Genomic DNA, 22917 nt, shown 5'->3' with positions numbered 1-22917 from the left:
GGCAACCGAAAGTCAATAAAGTGGGTTCGTCAGGAGAGATAAACAAGGTCACAAATGATCTCACTCTATAAAGTTTCTGTTTCTACTGTAGCTAGCGAAGACATGCGCAAATAGGGGACGTAAATTCAATCAGCGAAAACAAGAGCTAACCTTAATAAAGCAAGGAATGCCAACGTTCTAGTAGGCGAGGATCCGAGTCAAAAATCATCATAAGTACACTTGCATAGCTCCCAAAAGGGAAGACATGGTTTGGGAAGCTATACTCTGCTAATGTATTATAAAATATGAATTTTGTGTCCGATGTTTCTGAACGCATAACAACTCTCTAGAATTATTTTGTGCTCCATGGAGACATAAACATTTATTATTTACACCGGATTGGGAAAGCTACGTTTCCAGACTAACCAGAGTTGTGTACCAAACCCATTGAGAGCATTATGCAGATTGCTAGGCTATTAGATTAGAATAGCTCGGAGCAGTGTTAAGGTTCTATAGGCCTTTTGTCTATGAATAATGCACCAGAAATGCTCATGGAGAAATGGGATTATAAGCACGACGCCGTCATCCTTCACCGAAAATCAAGATGTCATTGTCAGTCATTATGGGTTTCCAGGTATACTTTTTTCTTATTGAACATTCTTGGTTGCCGATTCTCGGCGTTACTAAATGAAAAAAAAAATGGCAGGGATGTTTAGTGATAAACTATTACATTACATAGGTCTAGGTTTACATACGCCAGATCCGCTTCGGATTAACGGTGTTTTACAGCATTCTTGCTCCTAGAAGCGATGTATTATTCTAGCAGCGTAAATGATGAATCGACTCGAATTATTTGTTCCATTAGCCTTTACTACAAACAATATGCGTTCCGAATGTGTACCCTTCATACTGTCCGATGTGAGTCCTATTACGTGACAGGTAAATATATGTTTTTATATATTATATATATATATATATATATATATGTTATAAAGACAAGCCATTCCTGCAATAGGATTTTTCCTATCACACTTCTCTTACGAATGCGTTCATCCGGTTGAAAAATTAGCAGTTACTAGGTCGCGGCAGAGGTATACAATGGTGCTTTTCTCCATCGTCCTTGTTGTCACTACGTGGGCGAAGTCGCTGTGACCTATAGCATTATAGAATTTATTAACGTTCCTTGTCAGAAAGACTGGATAATGCAGGCCAACCATCTGCAAGGATAGCATTCATCAACAAGGTTTCAGTTTCCTAGCGTTCATTACCTACATGGGTATATATCGAGTTTATAGCAACTTGTGTACGCCAACGAATGCGGCAGACGCCTACACCTCGCCGGAGCAAGGCTCGATGTGTCCTATAGGTCAGTCGAAGTATATTTGAAAAAATAACCATATTTGCTGTTTGCCCTGCCTTTGGTTTCGTTCTTACTTCAAACACCCTCGTATCTCATCATCACGTGAATGTAAAGCTAACAATATTACATTTTATCGTTAATCGTTCATTAAGTGCCTTACGTATTTCATTGCAAGCCTATTAATTATCTTACATGTTATTATTAGGTTCTTATGTGTGAAATGGTCATGGACATACTATCCAGCGCTGACTTGAGAGGACAGCAAAAGATTATGTTATGCAGACGATTTCGCATACGGTATTAAATGATAAAACACAATAGAATGTATAGTTTACCTTCCGTTTTTTAGAAAAGATTCTATGCTTGATGATACTTATTCTAACCTATTCAGTTTCAAGCATTGCCACTCAACTACAATAACTGAAAGGGCAGCTAATTTCGTTTATCTAACCTTGGTTAGATTTAATTCATATTGTAAGTAAAAAAAAAAGTTCCACTGAATGATATCATTACAATATGGCATATCCTGTTTAAAAAACAAAACAGTGTAACACGTGCAAAAAGACGAATATTTGCAAACATTAAAAATCGAAAAGTTTACAATTAAAAAAAAAAAAAGTATATTTTTCAAAAGAAAATGGCATGTTTTTCTACACATTGCCATTTATGGTTAGGGCTCTGATTGGAAAAACCAGGCGTTGCTAATACGAGGTCCACAGTACTACAAGCATAGAAACCATTCGTGTGAAACAAGGTAGATTAGGTGCAATTTGTTCAACAATTCCTTTCATGAGAAAATTATCCAACTTGTGGCTCAAACATCTTCCAAGGTATCAGCTTTGGGTGGCCTAAGAGCTTTAAGCTGGGTCACCATAACCTTCTGTATCTCCTTGTTTTGCGTTCGTTGTCGCCTTTAGTCGCCATATTGCCGCAACTACCGGTGCGGCCGCGAACGTAAAGGTAACGATAAATTTGAACGCGTTAACAAGAGATCGTCAAGTTAATACCGAAGACTATAATAAAGTGCATAGACAAAGTCTATGGAAAAATGACAAAATGGTTTTTAATGTTCTGTTTCGCTACCTTTAGCCCATCGGATCATAGAAAGGAGTAGCGTAGTCCCTGTACGAAAACCTTAACCCATTAGGGAAACTTCGGTGCTGGGGTTAGGCAGTGACTTGCTGTTGATTATCTGTTGAGCAAACGCATTGTTGTACTTATATACGACACAACAAGCAACCCTCGATAAAAGGCAAGTACAACGCTTCACTGAGTCCTCCAGTACTTTAGCGTAATCCACTGCAATCTTTAGATCAGGTCGTAATAGGAAAGTTGTGCTGTCTCCTACAAACATATTTTTCGGCAATGCAATTTGTCGTGGGTGTTTTTTTCTTATAATAAGATGAGCTTTAAATTGTTGTGTTACCTTAAAATGCGTGAATTTTAATAGAATTCAGATATAATTTACATCTGTAAATTAGAAGAGTTTTGTTTTTAGATCGTCACTAAATAGCTATAATTAGATAAAAAAGCTATCCAGATAAAGTTTCAAATGTGTTTTATATGGAGAGAGGTCGAGTGTATGAACCACGAGGTCGCTTCATATTAATCTACTTCTTCTTTGATAAAAACAAAGAAGTTCAGCAATGGTGGGCTCTCAGTACCACACAATTGACAATAAACTTTTCAAGGCTGAATAGAACTTAGTGCATTACATTATTATTATTATCCGCCATTATCAGCTACCTGTCTGTCTAATTCTCTCTAGGAAAGGGCTGTTCACTCTTAAAACTAGCATAACGATGCAGAGGATCGCCCCGTTCTGCATTGCAGTCATCTGCTGCGCAGTTTTACGCTGATTCAAGTGACACAACGTGTTGCTAGGCGAAGCTTGGCCGTGTCAAGGGCAACGTTTACGGCTTGCAGCCTCAGCTCCTCAAACGCTATTGTTCCTGCATCCGAAGAAGAATGATCCCCCACAAGGGAAAGCGGTTCCAGTTCTCTCATTGTCAAGTTAAGATTGGACACTTCAGTGGATGAATGAATTTGTGAGGACAGTTAGTTGATTCAAGACACCGCAATAAAGACTGTCCCTTTAAGTTGAAATCAAGATTCGTCTTCGTTGTTATCTTTTCGAACGCAGCACGTATCGTCATCTTTGTTTGGCTTTGCTTAAAAAGGAAAAGGCAAGAAAGGGAACACTTAAATGTTTTGTTCAATCAGAATCGTTTCCAAAAGCTAAGTAACGACTACCCTGGAAAGCCTTTGTCTAAGTTAATGAAGCAAAATCTAAATCGAATTACGCTGTATTGAGCTTTGGTTTACAGGACACGGAATTCTCATTAAATTTTCTTTAATAGGACTTCTGTGCATATTAGCGTTTTTTTTTTTAGCAGAGTTCAAAATAAATTTTGAAGTAAATAAATGTTTGTTCTCTGTAATGACACTTTTCGCTTCGTTCTCGGTTCTTAATCATGTTCTTCCCGTTTACCTAATTTTGATGGTTTTTTTTTTCGTTAAATTCGTTCCATTGCTCGGAAAATATTTGGAAAACCTTGATACAGAAAATCCAATATCGCTTAATCACTACTACCACTGTGTATTATAATGGTTCAGTTAAAAACGATACCACACGTCTCTATGCCTGTAGCCATGGCTTTTGTTATTATAGTTTAATGATAATATCACATGGCAGCAAATAACTATACTGCCGCAGCGCACGACCTTCGTGCTAGTTATTATTAGCAAGGCTAACTACCGGTGTCCAGTTGAAAAGCGATCAAGGGAGGTGAGATGCGGTTTGAAAATTTTTACTTACCACCCCTGGAATAGATTCCCTGTCACTTATTAATGATATGTCTAAGGTACGCTTGCTTTTTCTGCTCTGCTCAACCGGTTTGACGCCATTAATAGGTGGAGAAAGCTGCACCCGTCTGGAGGAGAGAAATGAATAACACAGGATGTTCTTAGTCGCAGTGAACAAGGTAAGCAGCCAGCCGAATAGTCTGCAGGGTCTATTGCAGTATCGGCAGAAGCGGATGACAATAAGGACTCTAGAAATCGGCTAGCCGCATTCACCCCGACCACCAAGTTTATCTCAGTGCATCTTGTTACCCTTCGACACGTCCGTACAACTGCGAATGATAACTCACTCGATTCAAGTGTGCCATTGGTCCATCCCAGCCTAGACATTCGTCTCCAGCCAGCTAAGTAGAGTTCAGCTCTTACGATGATAAAACAGGATACGTGCTCGTATAATATAGGGGTACCTTCCACTATACTGTTAAACCGCTGCTATTAGAGGGAAAGTAATGGCAACAACCCACGGTCATTCGCAGAAACGCAAGGTGTCAGAAAGCAGAAAAAAAGGTGCAAATAAACGCCGAAAGGACGGTCACACTAAAAATCATCGAGGTTGACAGGAGTCTGCTGAAACAGACGACCTTAGCTTCCGATGAACGTGGTACAAATTTGTCATCAGAGAGACAGAAGATTGGTCCCTCAGCTGTCCTACAGCAACATACATTAGCGTATCTATCGGATCGGGTAGAAGGGCGGAATAGGAAGATACAGGAAGAGAACAAGAAATATAGATCGTGCGTAGGTCCAAATGCAGGCCTAGAGATTTACTAATGATAGAATAGATGACCCGTATATATATATATATATATATATATATATATATATATATATATATACATCATTAGGGATATTTGCTTATAAATTTTAACAAAACGACATCTACACAAAGATAGACATTTTTTGACCATGCACTAAAAGTGTAACTCACGATGGTCACGCTCATTTAATATTACTATTGCTTTTTTGTTATTACTGCTTTTGACAAGTGACCGTGCGTCCATAAATATTATCACAAAAGTCGTGAAGGCTTACCTATGCTACGAACGAAAAATTCCAGCAGGAGCAAGTTTTTGGACTCAAAGCAGGCCAAAGGCTCCAATAATGCAAAGGCTCAAAACAACCTATAAGTACTAAAAAGACTAATTATTAGAGCTTGTCTGCGCGACCCAGTTGGCAACTGATATCCTGCTCTCGAAACGACTCTTAATTTTTATCTAAAACCTATGGGTACATTAAAAATTGCCCGTTGAGTCAAATTTGATTGAGGACTTCCGGTTTTATTTCCCGAAAAGTTTTCCACGGATTTTTTAGAAACCGCGTAAAATATGGTCGCCGATTTCGGGCAAAGAGAGGAGTTAATGACCCATCCCGCTTGAGCACGTTGGATAAGCACTGCTGGCCTTTGCTAAAATTTCGAAAACACCATACTGTTTTCCATCATGCTGAACTTGCTGTTTTATTGTACAAGGATATGCCCGTTTCGTCAGGCCATTAAAACCCAACCGACTTTGATATGTACGTTACGGTTAGTCTAACAAATTAGCTGTAGAAGATAATGTGCATCTTTTATTATTGAGTTTCCTAGGCTTCAATTATTGTTGTTGTCTGTCATAGGGAAACAATGCAATATAGACGCGTTCATTGTTATAGTTTTATTTGATAAGAGAGAGATAAAGTATTATGTCTCAAAACAAAATTGTTTTTCGTTTTTTTTTTTTATCTGATCCTAAAATGGTTCGTTTAAACGTTATCCGAGAAACGTTTATAGAATAATAATGTACATCAGAACGGTGGTATGTTGTACCTAAGAGCATCTGTGTCAAACATTTGCGCACACGGGAACCAGCAAAACAAGATGGCCTTTATTTCATCTGTGCCCAGCGTAAGGTCCAGAGCCGACGGTTAAATCTCGTTCCGCACTAATTCGCTATTTATTACGCATTAGTACATCGCATTTCTTATTTAATCATGCTACGAATTGTGTTGTACGCTCTTGCAAAATCATACCGATCCTGAGTATCATCAGGCTTACCTATGTACGTCGTCCTTACACTGACATTTGGGGGATTTCTTGCTTCGGAACAATTTGTTAATCATATCCACTATGTAAATATACTCTCTCTGCATATACTCGGACCCACGCAAACTCTCACAATACTAGATAGCCATCCGCATGCCTAACCATAAGTACAAAACGTAGTTGTCTATCTGTTAATTTTATATATATATATATATATATATATATATATATGTATATCAATACTGTTAGCAATAGTAGTATCTGTTCCTTCTGATTCTTTATCATTTTTCGAGCTTATCGATTTCACACAGAGAGCCATGAACTGCTATAGTGCTAGTGAAATATGCGGCCCTTCGAAAATGCGAACGCCTTATTAACGAAAAGTCATCATACCCGGACCCGGGGTCCTTCCATCTTGCAGTTCTAATTACTAGTCCTAGCTTTTCATGATTAGACATTGATATTTGTAAGCTCAGTGCTTTGCGTAAATAGCCACCATTTCCTTCGCCTGTTCTGTGCTTTGTGTTTATAAAAGTATCTCGTGTGCGCTAGATGTCGCTACGATGTGCTTGCCCCTGCAAGGGCATTTTACGGATTTTTAACGGATTACACACATGAACTCCGGTGTCAGACACTGATAAGTGCTCATACGATAGTAATTATGCTTGTATATTTAGGTGTAAGTTATTTATGTATGTATTTATAATGTATTTATGCGAACGGACCTGAGCACCGCTAATAATTCAAAATAAAGCAATAAACCACCTGTAAACGTAGCTAGCTTAACGCTGAATGGATTAGATTGGTACGTAGCCGGTGTTTGCTGCAATATACAAGTCGAATTCTAACTTTGGGTCGCTACTCATAGGGTACAAAATATTTGATATAGACTTTTTAAACGCAAGTACCTTACGTTCTGAACGTCTTTTAGATGACATAAAAATGTCACGTTTCTAATATGCATAGTGACTCTGTTGCATCTTATTGTACCGAAACCATACAGGAACCGTTGGGGTTTATTGTGTCCTTGCGAACAGCAAGCGCTTTCGTGTAAACGGTCTAGAAAATGTCAAACGAGATGAAATCGCGTGGTGTCGATTGCTATACATACTTAACGCGGGGTCGTCATTCTGTCAATGCCCATCCCAGTACGATCTCTATGTTGCTGTTGCGTGTGTGGTTCGGGCCGGTCTCGTTACTTATTATTTTTTTAAAGCGTACAAAAGTACTGCTACAAAATGACTGCTATTCCTGCTGGATGGCCATGCAAGACATGCGAAATCGACTGGTACATCTATATCAGAATAAAGAAAAGGTAAGCTTGCCAAACACGCTTTGGACGCTTTTGGAGCCAAAGCATAAAATGACACGTCAGCACCAATGTGTACTGAATATGTTTGGCTTTCGCTTGTTCTTGCAGCTGATCGCTTTAGTTTAAAATGTACGGTAATTCTTGATTGCCTGGCTCAGCAGTTTCTTTCTAATTGTGTTGAGGCTTTTTGTTACGGGTCCAGTAAGGTATACTGTTTTTCGGTATAGGCCTCGCCACACGATACGAAAATAGCAATAGTGCGCAAAGCATAGGTTCTAGGCGTGTTAACAAGGGCTAAAGTCAGATGTCATAACGAAAACGTATTGGACGAATGTCTTTGTGGATAGCATATTTGCCCGTAATCTTAGGCAAACATTGTGGTATAGGTTCGAGTTCGGCCATAGACACATGGTGCATTTCGTGCTGGGAGCCAGCCGTCCGATGGAATGCCCAAAGGCGAAACTGGGCGAAAAACTCGAAGTATTGACTAAGCATACCATCATGTCTCTATATGGCTTGCCCTTCATACTGCTCGCTTGATATGAGCCTCAAGACAGGAATATGCTCGGGAAAGTTACAAGCAAAGATTAGTTAAAATTGCAATAGAACAACTATCTGTGTGTCAGTAACGCCATAGAGCTAAAAGTTCCGCTGAACTTTTTTATCTATGAAGATGCAATATTAATTAACGTCTCGTCCCTTCTTCCTCATTGTCAAGTAAGCCGTTTTTATTACTACCGTTCTTATTGCGGGAGTTGCTTATTGAAGTACGTAGCTTGATTTTAGCAAATACGAACGTTTCCGCTATGAAGCAATCCTTTTACTCTATATATAATTTAACTAATAGCGCTTCAACTTATAGTTCAACTTAATAAAAGCAGCAAATTTGAGTACGCCATTTGTGGCAAAGCGCTTTCAAAAAAAATTCCACCGATATGAGAAATACTTAAAAGTGTTCTGATCAAGAAGGAACTAGATAAAAATTATCCAGTAAATATCTATTAACAGGTCTCTTGCAACGACAGTGTGCAGAAGTTTTCCGAATACCTATATTTGACCTTAACAGCTAAGGCTAGCAAAATCCAATTGCTTGCTCAGAACAAAAAGTTTCATTCAAAGCTCATTGTCGAGAGACGTTAGAAGTAAATGAGAGCAATAATTTGTAAATATAGTAAATAAGCTACTGCAAAAACCACCTTGAGTAACACGGTACATCAAGAAACAGGTAAATTTGATGTGTGGCGAACACGCTTCGCTTCCTCTTGAGAATTAGGCCTAATTATATTTTGACACCAGGGTAAGAAGAAGGCCTAGCTATATGCAAAAAAAAGAGATTATTACTATTAGCATTATCAGTATCATCAGCGCGTTGCTCAGTCTAAAAGAGCCAACCGATTTCTGTCTCTGTACACATTTAATCACAGCCAAAATCTTACCAAAAACCATATATTGTATGGTATAATAAGGCTACTAGATAGCCGTCGATTGCTGTACAAGTAATGGAGCCTTCTGCATCCAGCTTGTCTCTGGAAAGAGAAAACATTTGTGGTAGCCTTTGTAGTGAACTGTGTACCGTAAACATCAGGGTACTAGCCTCTATGCCCACTAATTTAGAGGGTACATAATCAATCTCGATGAAAATCAGCGAAGATAAGAAGTGTCTGACAGAGAAAGATCATGTGATGCAATGATCAAAACATCTGCAATGACTTTGGACTGTTGGAAGGAAGGCTGGCAAACCTTGTCCGAGCAAAGTATGCAATATGGCCGTAACAGGCAAAATAAATACGCTGTATAGAACTACTCCACTTAGGAACACAACGTTTAAGTATAGGACACTCACACAGCAGCAGCGGCGGCGATCCAATCCGAGATGAGACGATATTCTCTGGTATCATAAGCTACCTGTATGGCTTGCCCCGTGATGCATTATCCTTGGCATTGAGTTTGAAAGATTTATACCGACGATATTCAGATATCGAACAGTAAAACGCGAACGTTCGTAGAGTGTGATCGCCAAATACTTTTAAAGTTCTCTTAAATACGTTGTTTGTAAATTGTTCGTTATTTATTCGTCAAAACCTTCCTCGAAAAACGATTGCCTGCCCGGATCCGGAACAGCCCTACAACGGTACCCTTGTTACTCGAAACAACTGACCTTAGCCGTCGGTGTAACGTGGTTTCTTGAGAAAATAATTAACTGAACTTGTTCGTGTCGCAGAACGCAGAACCGTACGACCGCCAATAGCTATGGTCGAACTGCAACTGGAACTGCGAGCAGACCCGATGGGACGCGCCCGTATACTGCGTACAGGGAGTACAAGTACGTAGCGATGAGCAATGGCAAGTAAGGAAAGAAGGCTGGCGGACGGTAGGGTAGAGAAGCTAGGAGAATGTGTGATGGCCTATGGAGTGACAACGTTGTCCAAATATAGCGTACAACTCGTGACAAACTAATATTGACTAATAAACAAAAAGGATGGATGGCCGTCCTGTGTAGCTTGGCCGGTCGGACTCCGTGTACAGCCATCCTAATCCGTTAGCTGGTGGAAAAGATCATACGCGGAAAAAGCCTCCACGAATACAGTCGTAGAATTAATAGATTTTTTTCGCTTTCACCGACTGGCCTACATTCGCCTTAGTTGGGCTACTGCCACTTTCTTCTTTATGACACGACCAGCATCGATCTTGCCCATTTCACATCGCTATATGAAATGCGGAGAAGTCCATTCCATTGAGCTGTACGACGACCCTTGTAGTGAGACCACATTAGCTTTCAATGCACTAACCCTCAAATTATGCGCCTACATTTAGCCCAAGTCAATAGAGAATGTATTTAAGAATGAGCGGAAGCATTTTAGATTGGCCATCCCTCTTTTGTTGCTCACACTATTGGACACACAAGCAGGGTTTCTTCATCTGTAAACATGAACAAATTCCCGTTGGTCCTGCAAAAAATCGACCTGCGTATTTTAAATAGCATAGATCCATAGATCTGCTTGGGCGCTTATCCCATCTTGCGGGGAAATGCCAAAATTTTATTTAAAAAATTATACTTACAATGTATAATAGCATAGTGTCCACTTCACTATGTAAACGTCGCATCAAAACTTTGTCAGCAACAAATATAAAATCCTACCACAAAAACTCCCCATGTAAGGCATAGTAATTTCACAGTCTTCCTGAAGAGTATAAGTATGAAAAACATATATTTTCCAAGCGTGTAACCGTTATGCAGACCAGTATAATAAAGAATCTCGTATCATACGGCTAATTTTGGATAAGCATTAACCTATTTCAAGCGGAAGTATCTATTCATAAAAAGATAAAGGCATAGTATTTTGCTTATCGCCTAATTTTTGTTGCAATAAAAAGCTTCTGCACGATCTACCGATACGAAATTCGATAATCATAACTCTGGGAAACATTAAACACAGCAGGTCAAGTCCAAGATGTTTAAACTGGCTCAACTTAAACCGCTGTTACAAAAATGGCTATTTAATAGTTTTAGAAGTTAACGCCAGATACCAAGCAAAGTTTCATGTACTGGCAAAACGGTGAACTGTCTGCTGATGGGATAGCTCGATGACGCTTTAATTTTTGTTCTAAAAATGAACAGCTTCGCTGTGGTATACATGTCGCCTTGGCAATAAAAATCAGCAGGCGTCTTATGCTACTTCAGTGTCGACATAATAGCAAATCGAACTGGCAGCTGACACACCGTTTACATAGGAAATGAGCTAGACAGAAAGGGAGCTCAAAAAAAAGAGATACATTCGACTTTTTTTGGTAATACGTAGTGCGCTCAAGTTTGTTAGATGACCAGACTAAGAACTCATACACACTTTGTTTTTAACTACGTATTTTAGAAATATAGTTATTTGTTTGGAGCCCTGCATCGATACGCACCCCAATTACAAATACGTAGCTAAATCTAACATAAATTAAACCATTTCCACTGAAAGCTGGCCATATGTTAGCCGGGAATCTGCCTAGATATCTTATATCGGTAAACGCCAACTAGAGGTAGCAGTATCGCTGCTCTGCCGTCACCTACGCCGCACAACGATGCATAATGACGAGCCTTCTAGCTCATGCAGCCTCTTACTCGCCTATGCAATATGTGTCAACGTTGCAAGAAGCTTTATGAAGGCGTGTGTGAAAGCTGGTTTGGCTATAGATAGCCGATGGAGGAACGGGATCTTGTCAAATCTGCATGGAAAGTAACGATAACACGTGAGAAAAGAGATTCTCCGTCCGGTGTCCTGCCCCAAGGCCTAGCAGAAATCAGCGAAGCGAAGGATAAATTTGTCTAGTTCATACTGATGCGGCCATTACCAGAATACCAAAACAATGTATGTTCGGAAAAAGGTAACCTTATCATCGCAATACAGCGTTGCTGCGGAAGAGGCGGACAGATTTAGGACGCTTTTTTTGACCGCGCCGTCAGAACCATCCTGAAATCTCAATCAAGTCCGCTACTAGAGGCCAATATGGGGAACACAAAGCTTAGAAATGAACAACCAATACAACAGGATCGTGTATTAGGAAATCCAAAAGGCCAGTAAAATCGGACTTCCTTTGAAGTGGAGCTCATTTATTCCACATGCAGGGAATAGGGTACACTTGTACTTTCGTAGTTTCGATTTTAAGGCTTGTTGTATACTAGGTTAATATAGCTCTATTATTAGATTCAAATACGTTTTTTTTTCGCCCTGTTTCAACCATCTGTTTGAATACTGTAAAAATATCTTGCACCAAGTTAGCTGATAAAATTGTAGGTTGTAATAGAACTGCAAAGCTTAATATTGATGTTTTACCCTAGGTTTCTTTACGTGTATGGTATTTGGTCGTCATTTATCTGGTTTTAAGTGAAGAGCTGAGAACGTTATCAATATGTTTTGTTATGTGCAAATACACATAACCGCATGCAGACTAATAAACAGCATTTGCTTGCTATTAACGCTAAATTTGCTTCTGGTCCCCAGGAGATTTTACAACGTAGGGGCTGTTAAAGCGGCTCGTTACACCGAAGACTGGCAATTCTACAGTTGAACTCGATGGTGGCAGAACCTCGATACGGGCTTCGTACTCTTACAGGAGGTACATGCTTTAGGGATTAGATTTACATTTTTACAATGAAACAATTTATCCTTTTTTCAGCAAGTTTACTCACGTGCTTTTAGCGTGCTCGTTTTTGAATAGTGTCCATAATTCAAACGTAAAGACGTTCGTTTTTTAATTTTAATCCTAATTCTCTTTTTATTTTAATTTAAAACCTGATATTTCTCTTACCGACGGTCGATGATTTAGAGCCGATGAGCCGCATCATCGGTTTCTCGAAGCCGACACTGATTACCTGCCTCTGCGTCCTACCTGCCGATGGTGTCTGCCCACGTTAGTTTTTTTCACCAGAGTCCGGTTTTCTAGTGATGACCTTCTTGCTGTTATTTGTCTTGCTCGCAACAGACTATGCCTGCATATAGTAAGAAGCACTAAATTTAGCTGACAAACAAAGAAGCAAAAACAAAGGCCGCATGTAGTAAAAACGTCGCGAAACGCCACATAGTAAAACACGGTACTTTGCTTTATAATGACTAACGATTTTTCCCAAGATGTTAATAGAAATAAGAGAGAAAAATTTTTAGATTTCTCACATTCGATTGTGCTATGTAAGGGCGACGAAGTGGACGCCGATCTTTTTTGTCGTAAGGAAGCAGTCTCTGTTCAACTTGAATAGCTTCCTCTAACGAATCCGATACGAACTTCGATTCTGGTTTTTTCCTTCCAAAATCATAACTTTTTATTTTTTAAATTGTTAAAAAAGGGTCCAACCAGTTCTTCGGTCAGATTGTTTTGTGTAGGTATGAGCTACATCCGCAGAATGGTAAGAATGATTTAACGGCCGTAAACGATAACTTTTGTCGATTTTCCAAATTTACTAAATAATTTCCTAAAACCTAAAAAATAAACGTAATTTGACATTTGTGACAAACAGAACACATTTATTAAGCCGAATGGAGAGACCTAGGTAGTCAATATTGTCGCTTCGCATTATGATTAGTTCTAAGAAGTTTGCCATTCAGTAAAGTGGGCTAATATCTAATAAGTGTATTAACGTAATTTTCGTATCGTTATTAAAATCAATATAAAAAAAAGCGCACTTCGAAATTTTTCAAAAAAAATCTAACAGTTATTACTTAAAAAGGTAGTTTTCTTTTTGGAAAAGATTCGTGATGATGCTCGAATAGCGGAAACCTTCCTAGCATCAATCTGTGCGACTTTTACACTGGATAGTTTGTGTCTTTTAAGGAATGACCAAGAGGGGTCTCGGTACACCTGTTTCTAAAAAAATGTCTTTCTTATGAGTAAAAAACGCAGGGCTCACACGCCTTGGCATAGAGGCGTTGAAGAATTAGCCTCCGATCACAGCTGAACGTGCCCAAAATCATAAATAGATGAATAATTGTCACAACCATATTTTTTTGGGCCCACTTAAATTGGAGAAGCATTACCTTTTGTAATGTTAAAACCGTATAAATGCTAACTTTCCATTTATCTATTTATATTTTGTAGGCTCATATGCATAAGGAAACACGAAGAGGAGCGATCTCCCTCAGAACAGGAGGCTCTCTAAAACATGTGATGAGCCGATTCAATAACAGGCCAAACCACTTTGATCGGGAATATTTATCTAACTTGATACATATGTCTAAGTAGATGCGTTGCATCGAAAGGGGGAAGGAATTTTTCATCTGCTGCATGGACCAATGCAGTGAAATTGATTGCGATCGTTCGTCAAGCTGAATGTGCATATTTATTATTACGTTACGTAATATGCGTCTATGGCGGAACTTAAATAATTAACTTACATTATGTATGGTGATTTTAGGCGCTTTCTGAGCTCATCATCCGCTTACCTTCCACTAGCGCGAGTTAGCAAAAGATAATAAATCAGAAGTCGATAACGATTCGGTTTTCTCTCCAGGCGTTTTGCCTTCGTGCCTATTACAAAAGAAAAATTAATCGCATTTTGCCCCCGGAGGAATCACCTTGCTTTTAATAGCAGCTACCTTCGAAGAGGATCTGCGACTCTTATCTTACGCTTGCCCTGTTTCCGTTTTTATAGTTTAAAGCAACGACGACCAGATAGAGCAAACTAGAAGCCAATATACTTTAAAAAAGCCACACGGCAAGGAGATAAGGATAGTTCCTCGTATAGATGTACGTCGCTTAGATTTCTGCATATTTGCGTCTTTAATATTCGAGGCACCGTTAAGTATGTATGCACATAGAATAGCTCGGTTTCCAACTGCGGGGCTAGCCGGTAAGGTAATTAGATAAATAAAGAGAGAAATATAATATAGTAACTAGGAGAAGATTTCTCAAAGGACGCGCACCCTAGACAGTTATGTAGTTGTGCGTTTCAATAGCTGATCTATTAGTTGATCAATATGCTGGAACAATGATATAAATGTAACCAATTTTGGGTCGTTGCACCCTTTTTAGAACCTATTATAGACTTATAGTCCTTGCCTGTAAAAGCCAGTTCATGTCTAATAGATATCTTTTGATTACTCTGGGTCCCTTGATGACGTGCTCATAAGCTTACGATTCTCTATCGATGTATCTCTATGATATGGTCTGATTATTACATCCTGTTTGTCTATTTTATAGCGCATAAATCTTATTCAGTTGCTCTTGACGGTCCGACGGCGATCGATTTACTTATTAAATACTCGATCCTCTGTTTTGATTACCAGAAGCTGATACCCATCGCAGAAGCTAGTACGCATTAGATCACGCCGCAAATCACTGGATTTACAACATGAATAAGTGAACCGCATAATGTAACGATTTAGTACAACATGATCCTCTGCTATAACACGAATAGTTGTCATCAAGCACCAGCGTTTGACCTCATTGTTTCACTATGGCTTAGGCAACGTTCTCCAGTTAGCAACGTAATTCTACCTCTAACTACCCCCAAACGGATATCGTTAAACGTGTACTTCGTATTTATTTCGTATCAGCTTTATTGTGCTCTTATCCTAACTAAGCAGCTCATCTACGTTTATTTATTGACTAATAATTTACCGCATGACAGGGCTTTCCATATAGTGTAAAAGCCTGTTCACAAAGAAGAAAGGGACATTTGCGTACGATGCCTGGTAATTTTTTTTCCCCTGTTGGCTTATTATTTTCTCCATTTGATCAGTAAGATTAATACACACTAGGAGCGGTCTACCTAAGGTTCACAACGTATATTACTGAAGGACCATGGTCGTGTTTTTGATCGGTCGTCGCCGCCAATATGCTAACCTCGACACTAAAAATCTGTCCTAGAAGAAAGGAGGTCATGCTACGGTTTTGGCCTGAACACATTTCTCGCCCGTACTGAAATAGTTATAATGACGACGTATTACCTAAGGCTCAAACGATCCATATCACGTCACCTGAATATGAGACGATGACTAAAGAGTTATAATAGTAAATCTGATAGTGATTATATTTTATATACAAACGGCACTGGTGCAGGATTTATAAGAGTGATTCTGGATACCTTCAACCAAATATTATTATATTGTAACATCACGTATTTGCCAAAAATATAAAAATCAACTTACTAGTGGATTCGTTATTGTGACCTATTACTGATTCAATTTCATTTTGGATCGCGGAGGCGCATGGAACCAATGGACAATCCCAATATTTTTAGCTAGACTGACTGTAAATCCAACATCTCGAACAATATCGAGAAAAGATACCACTCATACTTTTAGTTATTGTTAATTTACTAGTGATATATTCGAATATACTGCATCATTGAGACAGACTGAATAATTTAGCGTATAAAAATACTGCGACTCTACCAACTTAGTTTAAGGCAATTTGTGGACTAACACAAATTGAAATTATTTGTTTGTATATTGATGTATGTAATATATTGAATATATTTGAAACTTTTATACTTTTTTTTTCAATAATTACCGGTAGAATTTGGATCGTAAAGGCATAAAGCGCAAGCTATGTCTCATCATCGTTCTAATTAATCCAAGAACCCTAATCAATCAGTTCAGCGTACAGATTGCAACGTCTAACCGTCGTACGGTTGGCTGGCGCGGGGGTCCTGGTTTTAAGAAACCGAAACAGGTGTATCAGCTGTCTGACTGTACCCGTTTGCATCTGATCTGAGACATGACTCAATACGAGTTAACGGGTACTTAAACAAGACGCAGTAAGAGTTATTTGTAAATTAGAAACAAATCGAATTTTAGATATCTATGATTAACTAACAAACCACTTAAATATTTAGGCTGATTCGACTACTCGAAGCAGTTCCTTCGTGGTGCCGACGTGATACTGAACCAAGGACCTAGTTTTAACCTAATAACATCATCGATTTTCACGATTTTTCCCGCAGTGGTAAACCTAAATATCTGAGACCTCTTGCTTTCTCTCAGTTGCAACTCCTCAGGCTGAACGCAATTCAATGCCATTCCGGGAAACCAAAAATCTGTGCGAAGTGTTTTCAACTGTCTCAAGCTTGTGTTCCTGTTTTTTTTTACACCTTTGGATTCGGATCCAAGGCTCTCGTGTCGACGCCGTCTAAGTAGAACTTGCTTAGACTTATTATTGTGGTAACGTTCCAAAGCACATCCTTAGCGCGATTGCTATCTACTCTTAAGTTAGTTGGCCGTCGGCCCTTGCTAGCATCTGGTCGGTTTCTCTTAGTTTCGACGACAAGTTTGTGGCTATTAGGAGCCAGCAAGTTACACGAAATACATTGCGCGGAAAATTAGGTTTGCTAACACTATGGCCGTAAGGATTTATTTAGAGTAGCATTGTCTAATATGCCGGATTCAACAGCAACGCATTTTTACAATGCAGGCCAGGACACAAAGAACCCCGATCCGATATGGGGAAGTCGGAATGGCAAGAGCAAAAAGTAAAATGAAGGCCAACAGTAGTTTACATTGCAATGATGTTATTTTATGTATTTTAGTTCAGAATACAGGCTTGTTTCCAGCGGCAAAAAAACTTACGAGAATTAATCAGACTATCTATTGAAAAATGTATGATCGTTGTACGTTTGCTAATATATAATATAATAATATACATTTCTATACAAATAGAACAACACAGACACTTACTAGCTTAATGAACCGCGCTATTAAGGGCACCTTACTAGGAAAGAGAAGTGCCATCTAGAGTAAATACCAGAAACTTCATGCTAACGTTGGTCCTCATATAAACGTTATCTCTAAATAGTTTGGACGACAATGTTACTTCCGCATCTGCTTATGATTAGCTTTAAAGAAAGTATGCCATTCTCAGAAGGGTTGTGAAGTGGACAAGAAACATTCAACAGAGTACAAATAAAGTAATAACCCAAAATAAAAAAAACAAGTGATCAGAGTTAGTATACTTGGCGTATTTTCTAAGTCGTCTGTGTCTCATACATTCAAGACGCAGGCGAACCTACCCCATGTAGAACACGCATGTGAACTAAGTGTCCTGCTTCTAGTTTAAAATCGAATCAAAATGCGGAAGCGGTACATAGGATGAGTGTCATACGTAGCAGTTTAGGTGAGTCAGTGGTCGAGAAACCTAATACAAGGTTGTCAACTAGTAGCCAGCTCAACAGTTAAAAGAAAGAAGTGTAAGTTAACTAAGATGTGCCAGGACAGCGTTTGTCTAAATGGGCTGGGAACTAGGTAGCAGCCCAAACAGAAGCCGCTGGTGGCTAGAAAACACAAGAAAGATACCGACGAGATGTAATGCAACCAGCGAGGGTGCCGGGAGGGCAAGTCGTCGTGTTATAACGGCGTTGCTTTTGTTACGCTAGACTTGAAAGCTCTGGGTTCGGCTATAGCGGGTCGCACCAAGAAATAGTGCCGAGAAGCCGCTGACGGGACAGTCACCAGAGAGAAGGGCTGACAGTGGTTATGTATTTACTTCCTTGAAAGAAAAAGAAGATCGGGCCAGCCTGATCCAGAGACCACTAAGGGAAGAAGCTCAACTGACGGATATAGAACCCCTCACAAGGCGGACGAAAAAAAAGATTGTTGTGAGATGTTATGGCATCTCCGTGTAGCATCCAGCGTAAACGAAAAAATACATTCTTGTACACAGTGTAACTCGTCACTGTCTGTTTTGACGCCCAACAAATATTGTATTCTGTACTGACGACGATACGAAACTTAAACGATTTATACCTTTAGCAAAAAAAATCACCAAGCGTGTTATGGTATCGGTCAGTATTTCTGCAGAATAAACATCTTGAAAGTGGTACCGAAAGTAGATAGTCATGGACATCGCTGCCAAATTCAATACGGCATAACAGAGCACCCCCAAGGTCTGCACGGCGTTTATATCTTTACTATACGTTCTTACACATTTCTTCTGTGTGCTGTGAGTCTCGAGAGTACTCCGGTTATCCATGCATATAGGTTCCCCCCATCAGCATATAATGCTACAAACGAGTTCTCGTGACATCTCTATGAAAAGAAGAGAAAATTTAATCTAATCTAGCCAGCCGGCACTCGATCCGATTTTGCGTCCTGTACCTCAGGCGTCTTATTTTCCGCTGTAGCTGTGAGGAAACTACTGTTGCCTACGTGCAGCACTAATTGATTGCGTTTGCGTGCCATCTAAATCCTACCATGAAGCGTCGCAAGGCACATTGTTCCGGGCTGAAAAGAAAGCTTATAAGTTAACCCGTCTAAACTGATAGGTTCGTACAAGTGAGAAGGATATTAAAGAAAATGTCTGTGAAGCGTAGCTTACTCAGCGTACGAGTCTGAAGAATGCATCGTAAATGGTTTGAGGTCTAAAGGGAATAATAGAAGGCACGACAGAATGTCATATAATATAATAACAAAATAATAAAAATAATTACTATTAATATCAAAAATGAAGTATGTATGCAAAGAAACGCCTTAAATAAGGACCCACGTGTTCCTATTGGACACGAACAATATTGGTTACGTATTACCGGTAGCGTGAGGTGAAATCGATGACGTACGCCCTCAAAGTCGATTTGGAATGACTGAAGGCCTTGTCCTATCCGTTAGTGCCAGAGCAGATTTAAACCTGTCTACAGCTGACGCCATATTCAATATTTGATTACCTGTATGAAATTACTAGGGCTCCCCCCAAACGAATAACCGCTAGATAATGTACCTAATTATCCGTAAAAGAATCAAGCTTTCACTTAACGGAATTAACAGCCATTCAAAGATAAGATTAATCACTTGAGTTGCAAGTTGGCGCTAAAGAATTTTTGATTCATTTTTCGACTGCGTTCAATGAGTTCAATCTGTTTCAATGTAAGATCGTTAAAAATAATCCCTCTTGATATATACCATCACATATTGCGGAATCGATCAGTTTTCAAGATGAAAGGCATAAGGCTATGATACTCTGTAAAAACACCTGTATTTTCGCCAGCGTGTGCACGGTCGTATAATGCGAATTGCCTTGTTTCTTATATTACATATCAAATGCGGAAAACAAACGTGACAGAATCTAGGACAGTCGTACAAATGTCCTTAAATAGGCTATTGACCCTCGTTCTTTGAAACTGTCAGTTATGATCAATCTATGTACTAAACAAGTCAGTATCGAGGCAGCCAGCGACGTAAGAAAATCAAAAAGTAGCAACAAACCAGGCGTCTGCATACATTTTCCAGCGCAGTCGTCGTAGGCCAGATTGATTTGGTATTCATGAAGTTTCCTAAATCTCACGAGCCTCCATAGAGTCTCCAGTGACAGTAGCAATGTTGAAAGTGTGCATTCCACCATTCCGGCAGTAGACACAACCTTGATCCGGGATGATTCTCACCCTAACCATACATGCACGCACAAACACCTAAACCCACGGAAGGCCGCTGTCGAAGGAATTCTGTCCGTATCATTCGACACGAGCTCAATGTTTAGTGAGGTTGTTACACCCATCAAAACAACATTGGACGAGGATAGAACTTGTTTGTTTTTCTTTGAGGCCTTGTAAAGCCTCTTGGCAGAACGTCGAATAACTGTTGCGAACTTTTCTGAAACAGGAACTAGACATGTTAAAATCATTACTTAATAAAGTGCAGTATTACGGCTGTATTATGACTGTGTAATTCAAATAAATTATGTATTCGACCATGCTTTGTCGAAGCGACTTTAAAAGGGAAAAGCATATACCACATGACACGTTTTATAATTGGTAGTATAAAACAAATAATCAGTTGTTCTTTACTCTTCTTCTTCTTTACTTTAGTCTCATACTCAAGGGAATTCACTGTATTGAGAAATATACATGCGTACAAAATAACGTCCCCTTGTCTGTCGAGCTTAGGAGAGTCGGCAAAGCTGTGGCCGCTTAACACCCTTTTTCGTATAAAATGTACTAGTTTTTTAGAAAAAAAAATTCTCCAACTGTCGCTGTTAGAAGAGAAGTAAGCTTTTTTTCAGATATAACCATGCCACCCCTTTTTTTACTGCTCGAAACATTTACAAAATTCGAATTTTGGTAAATGAATTTTTCATTAACACGTCATAGGGTGTCATTCGTTTTCACAGTACGTTCATTTCTAACACTCGAACGTACAGACTGTCGCGAAGTACTAAGGTTATATGAATGCTTCGTACTGGAAGCCAGCCAGCCGTCTGTCCGATGGACTGCCTAACGGCGATACCGAACGTAAAACTCGAAACATAGAAGTTGTATGAACGCAGGAGTTGGAACCAGAGGGAGATTAAGCGGTCTAATTGAGAATCAACAATGTTCTTGAAACCTTTTGGTGTATATGCTCTACTAAGCAAAGCGAAACTATATTCTACGAACATAAAGCAGTACGATCAAAATGCAGAGTATCGATCAATGCTTTTTTTCTGTCGTCAACTCCGATGCTGGCTCAAGCACCATCACACCTTTGAAAAATTATGCGCGGCCCATCATCCGATCCTCCGACTATAAGACGATTATCGAAAAACGTGTCTTTCAGGGTGCAAAATCAGATAAACGTATGCGCCGTTTTTTTGTTGCTAGACTTATCATTATCGTTGGCGCTGGGTTTCCGTAAAGCTTTTATAGATGCTTTGTCTACCTACCATGAAAGCTAAAGCTTTCATTACTGAATCGTATAAAATATGTAAAATCCATCGGTGTCAAAGCAGCAAGCTCTGGCTTTTCAGCCAGCTTTTTCTAGCTTCGTTGTCCAAGCTACCGCTCCGATTGTTAAGAATACTCATGGCAATGAAGACCTATGTTATCTGTGGAAACAAAATTTGCCTTTACACATAAATATTCATACTACACATTTCGGTTAACCCAAAAGTGCGACAGGAGCCCTTCCTTCCTTCCCGGATATTTTTTGAATATGTCATTCTCAAAACATCATATGCAGGTGCTATTTCACAGTGGGCGGACATCTTGAACGCGTGTCAACATACGGCGTGTTCTCCCTCGCGATTTGGATGTCTGAGCCTTGGCTGGTTGTTAATGAACTGGCAGATGAAGTTGGCATATGCATCAGCGAGAATGTCGCGTTTTTGCTAATAAGTTGGCTAAGTTGGCGGTAATTTTTCAGGCTATAGCAGACAGCCTGCCATAGCATGCTGAAGTGTAGCCAGCGCTGCTTGGTAAAAATTTACTCGATTTGGCCGAAGGCTTAGTTGGGAAGGTTGGTAACAGAGCAGGGGCAAATCGCAATATGCATGAAATTAGTTACAGGTGTTGACGTAAAACGTATAGCTTGATTATGGGCCAGCCTAAAGCTAGCTACATGCATTTAACGAGTTAGCAATTTTCCGATTTCGTAGGTTGAATGGTTAACATAACTTGTTTGTTCCCGCGATAAGTTCCCCGTTATTTATGCATTAATTAAATCACTATCTCGTAACGGTAATTTTATAATAAATAAAGAATTCGTAGGGTTTTTTGTGTCTGTCACATAGCAATAACGATACTTTATTTAACATATGCTGAGCATGAGGGGTGTTGCATAGAGACAAATAAGAGTACTGTTCTCGTATTATGTACAATTACAGACAGTTATTATAGAGGTCTACAATTCGTCAATTGAAATCTGCCCTACGTTCGAGATCCTCAAGCCTGAGCATTTGTAGAATGTATGTTTTTCTATTTCATATCTTGTTTCTGGTAGGATGAATCGGCTTTAAAATATACTTGTAAATGATTTTTAGATTTCCTAAATCTTTAGCAAACCGTTGCGTCACGTTTGGCTAAAAAGTGAGCCATATCATTGTCCTCATTGTCAGGATACTTCGTCCAGAAAAAGTTGTTCCATTTTTAAATATGTAATCGCGCCAAAACGAGTCTAGTCTACCTGGCTTAACTGACTAACACTACATCCACCACCTTTCAGCAAA

General features: G+C 39.4%; 1 long non-coding RNA gene across 2 annotated transcripts; it reads right to left on the bottom strand.

Annotated features, from left to right (window-relative positions):
* Positions 1-331: 331 nt before the first annotated feature.
* LOC147758258 (uncharacterized) lies at positions 332-14617 on the bottom strand. 2 transcript variants are annotated; one of them, XR_015329489.1, is made up of 3 exons: positions 14406-14617; positions 12829-13009; positions 332-1196 (listed from the first exon to the last, which is right to left on the bottom strand). It is a non-coding gene; the product is annotated as an uncharacterized LOC147758258 (long non-coding RNA). The 2 variants fall into 2 exon arrangements; XR_015329490.1 differs by having other exon boundaries at positions 14454-14617.
* Between the last annotated feature and the right edge of the window lie 8300 nt (positions 14618-22917).

This window comes from Varroa destructor, unplaced genomic scaffold (assembly GCF_002443255.2).
Source record: "Varroa destructor unplaced genomic scaffold, Vdes_3.0 BEIS01000001.1, whole genome shotgun sequence".
Lineage (NCBI taxonomy): Eukaryota > Metazoa > Arthropoda > Arachnida > Mesostigmata > Varroidae > Varroa > Varroa destructor.
The sequence above is the reverse complement of the archived record's forward strand: the minus strand, read 5'-3'. Positions and strand labels throughout refer to the sequence as shown.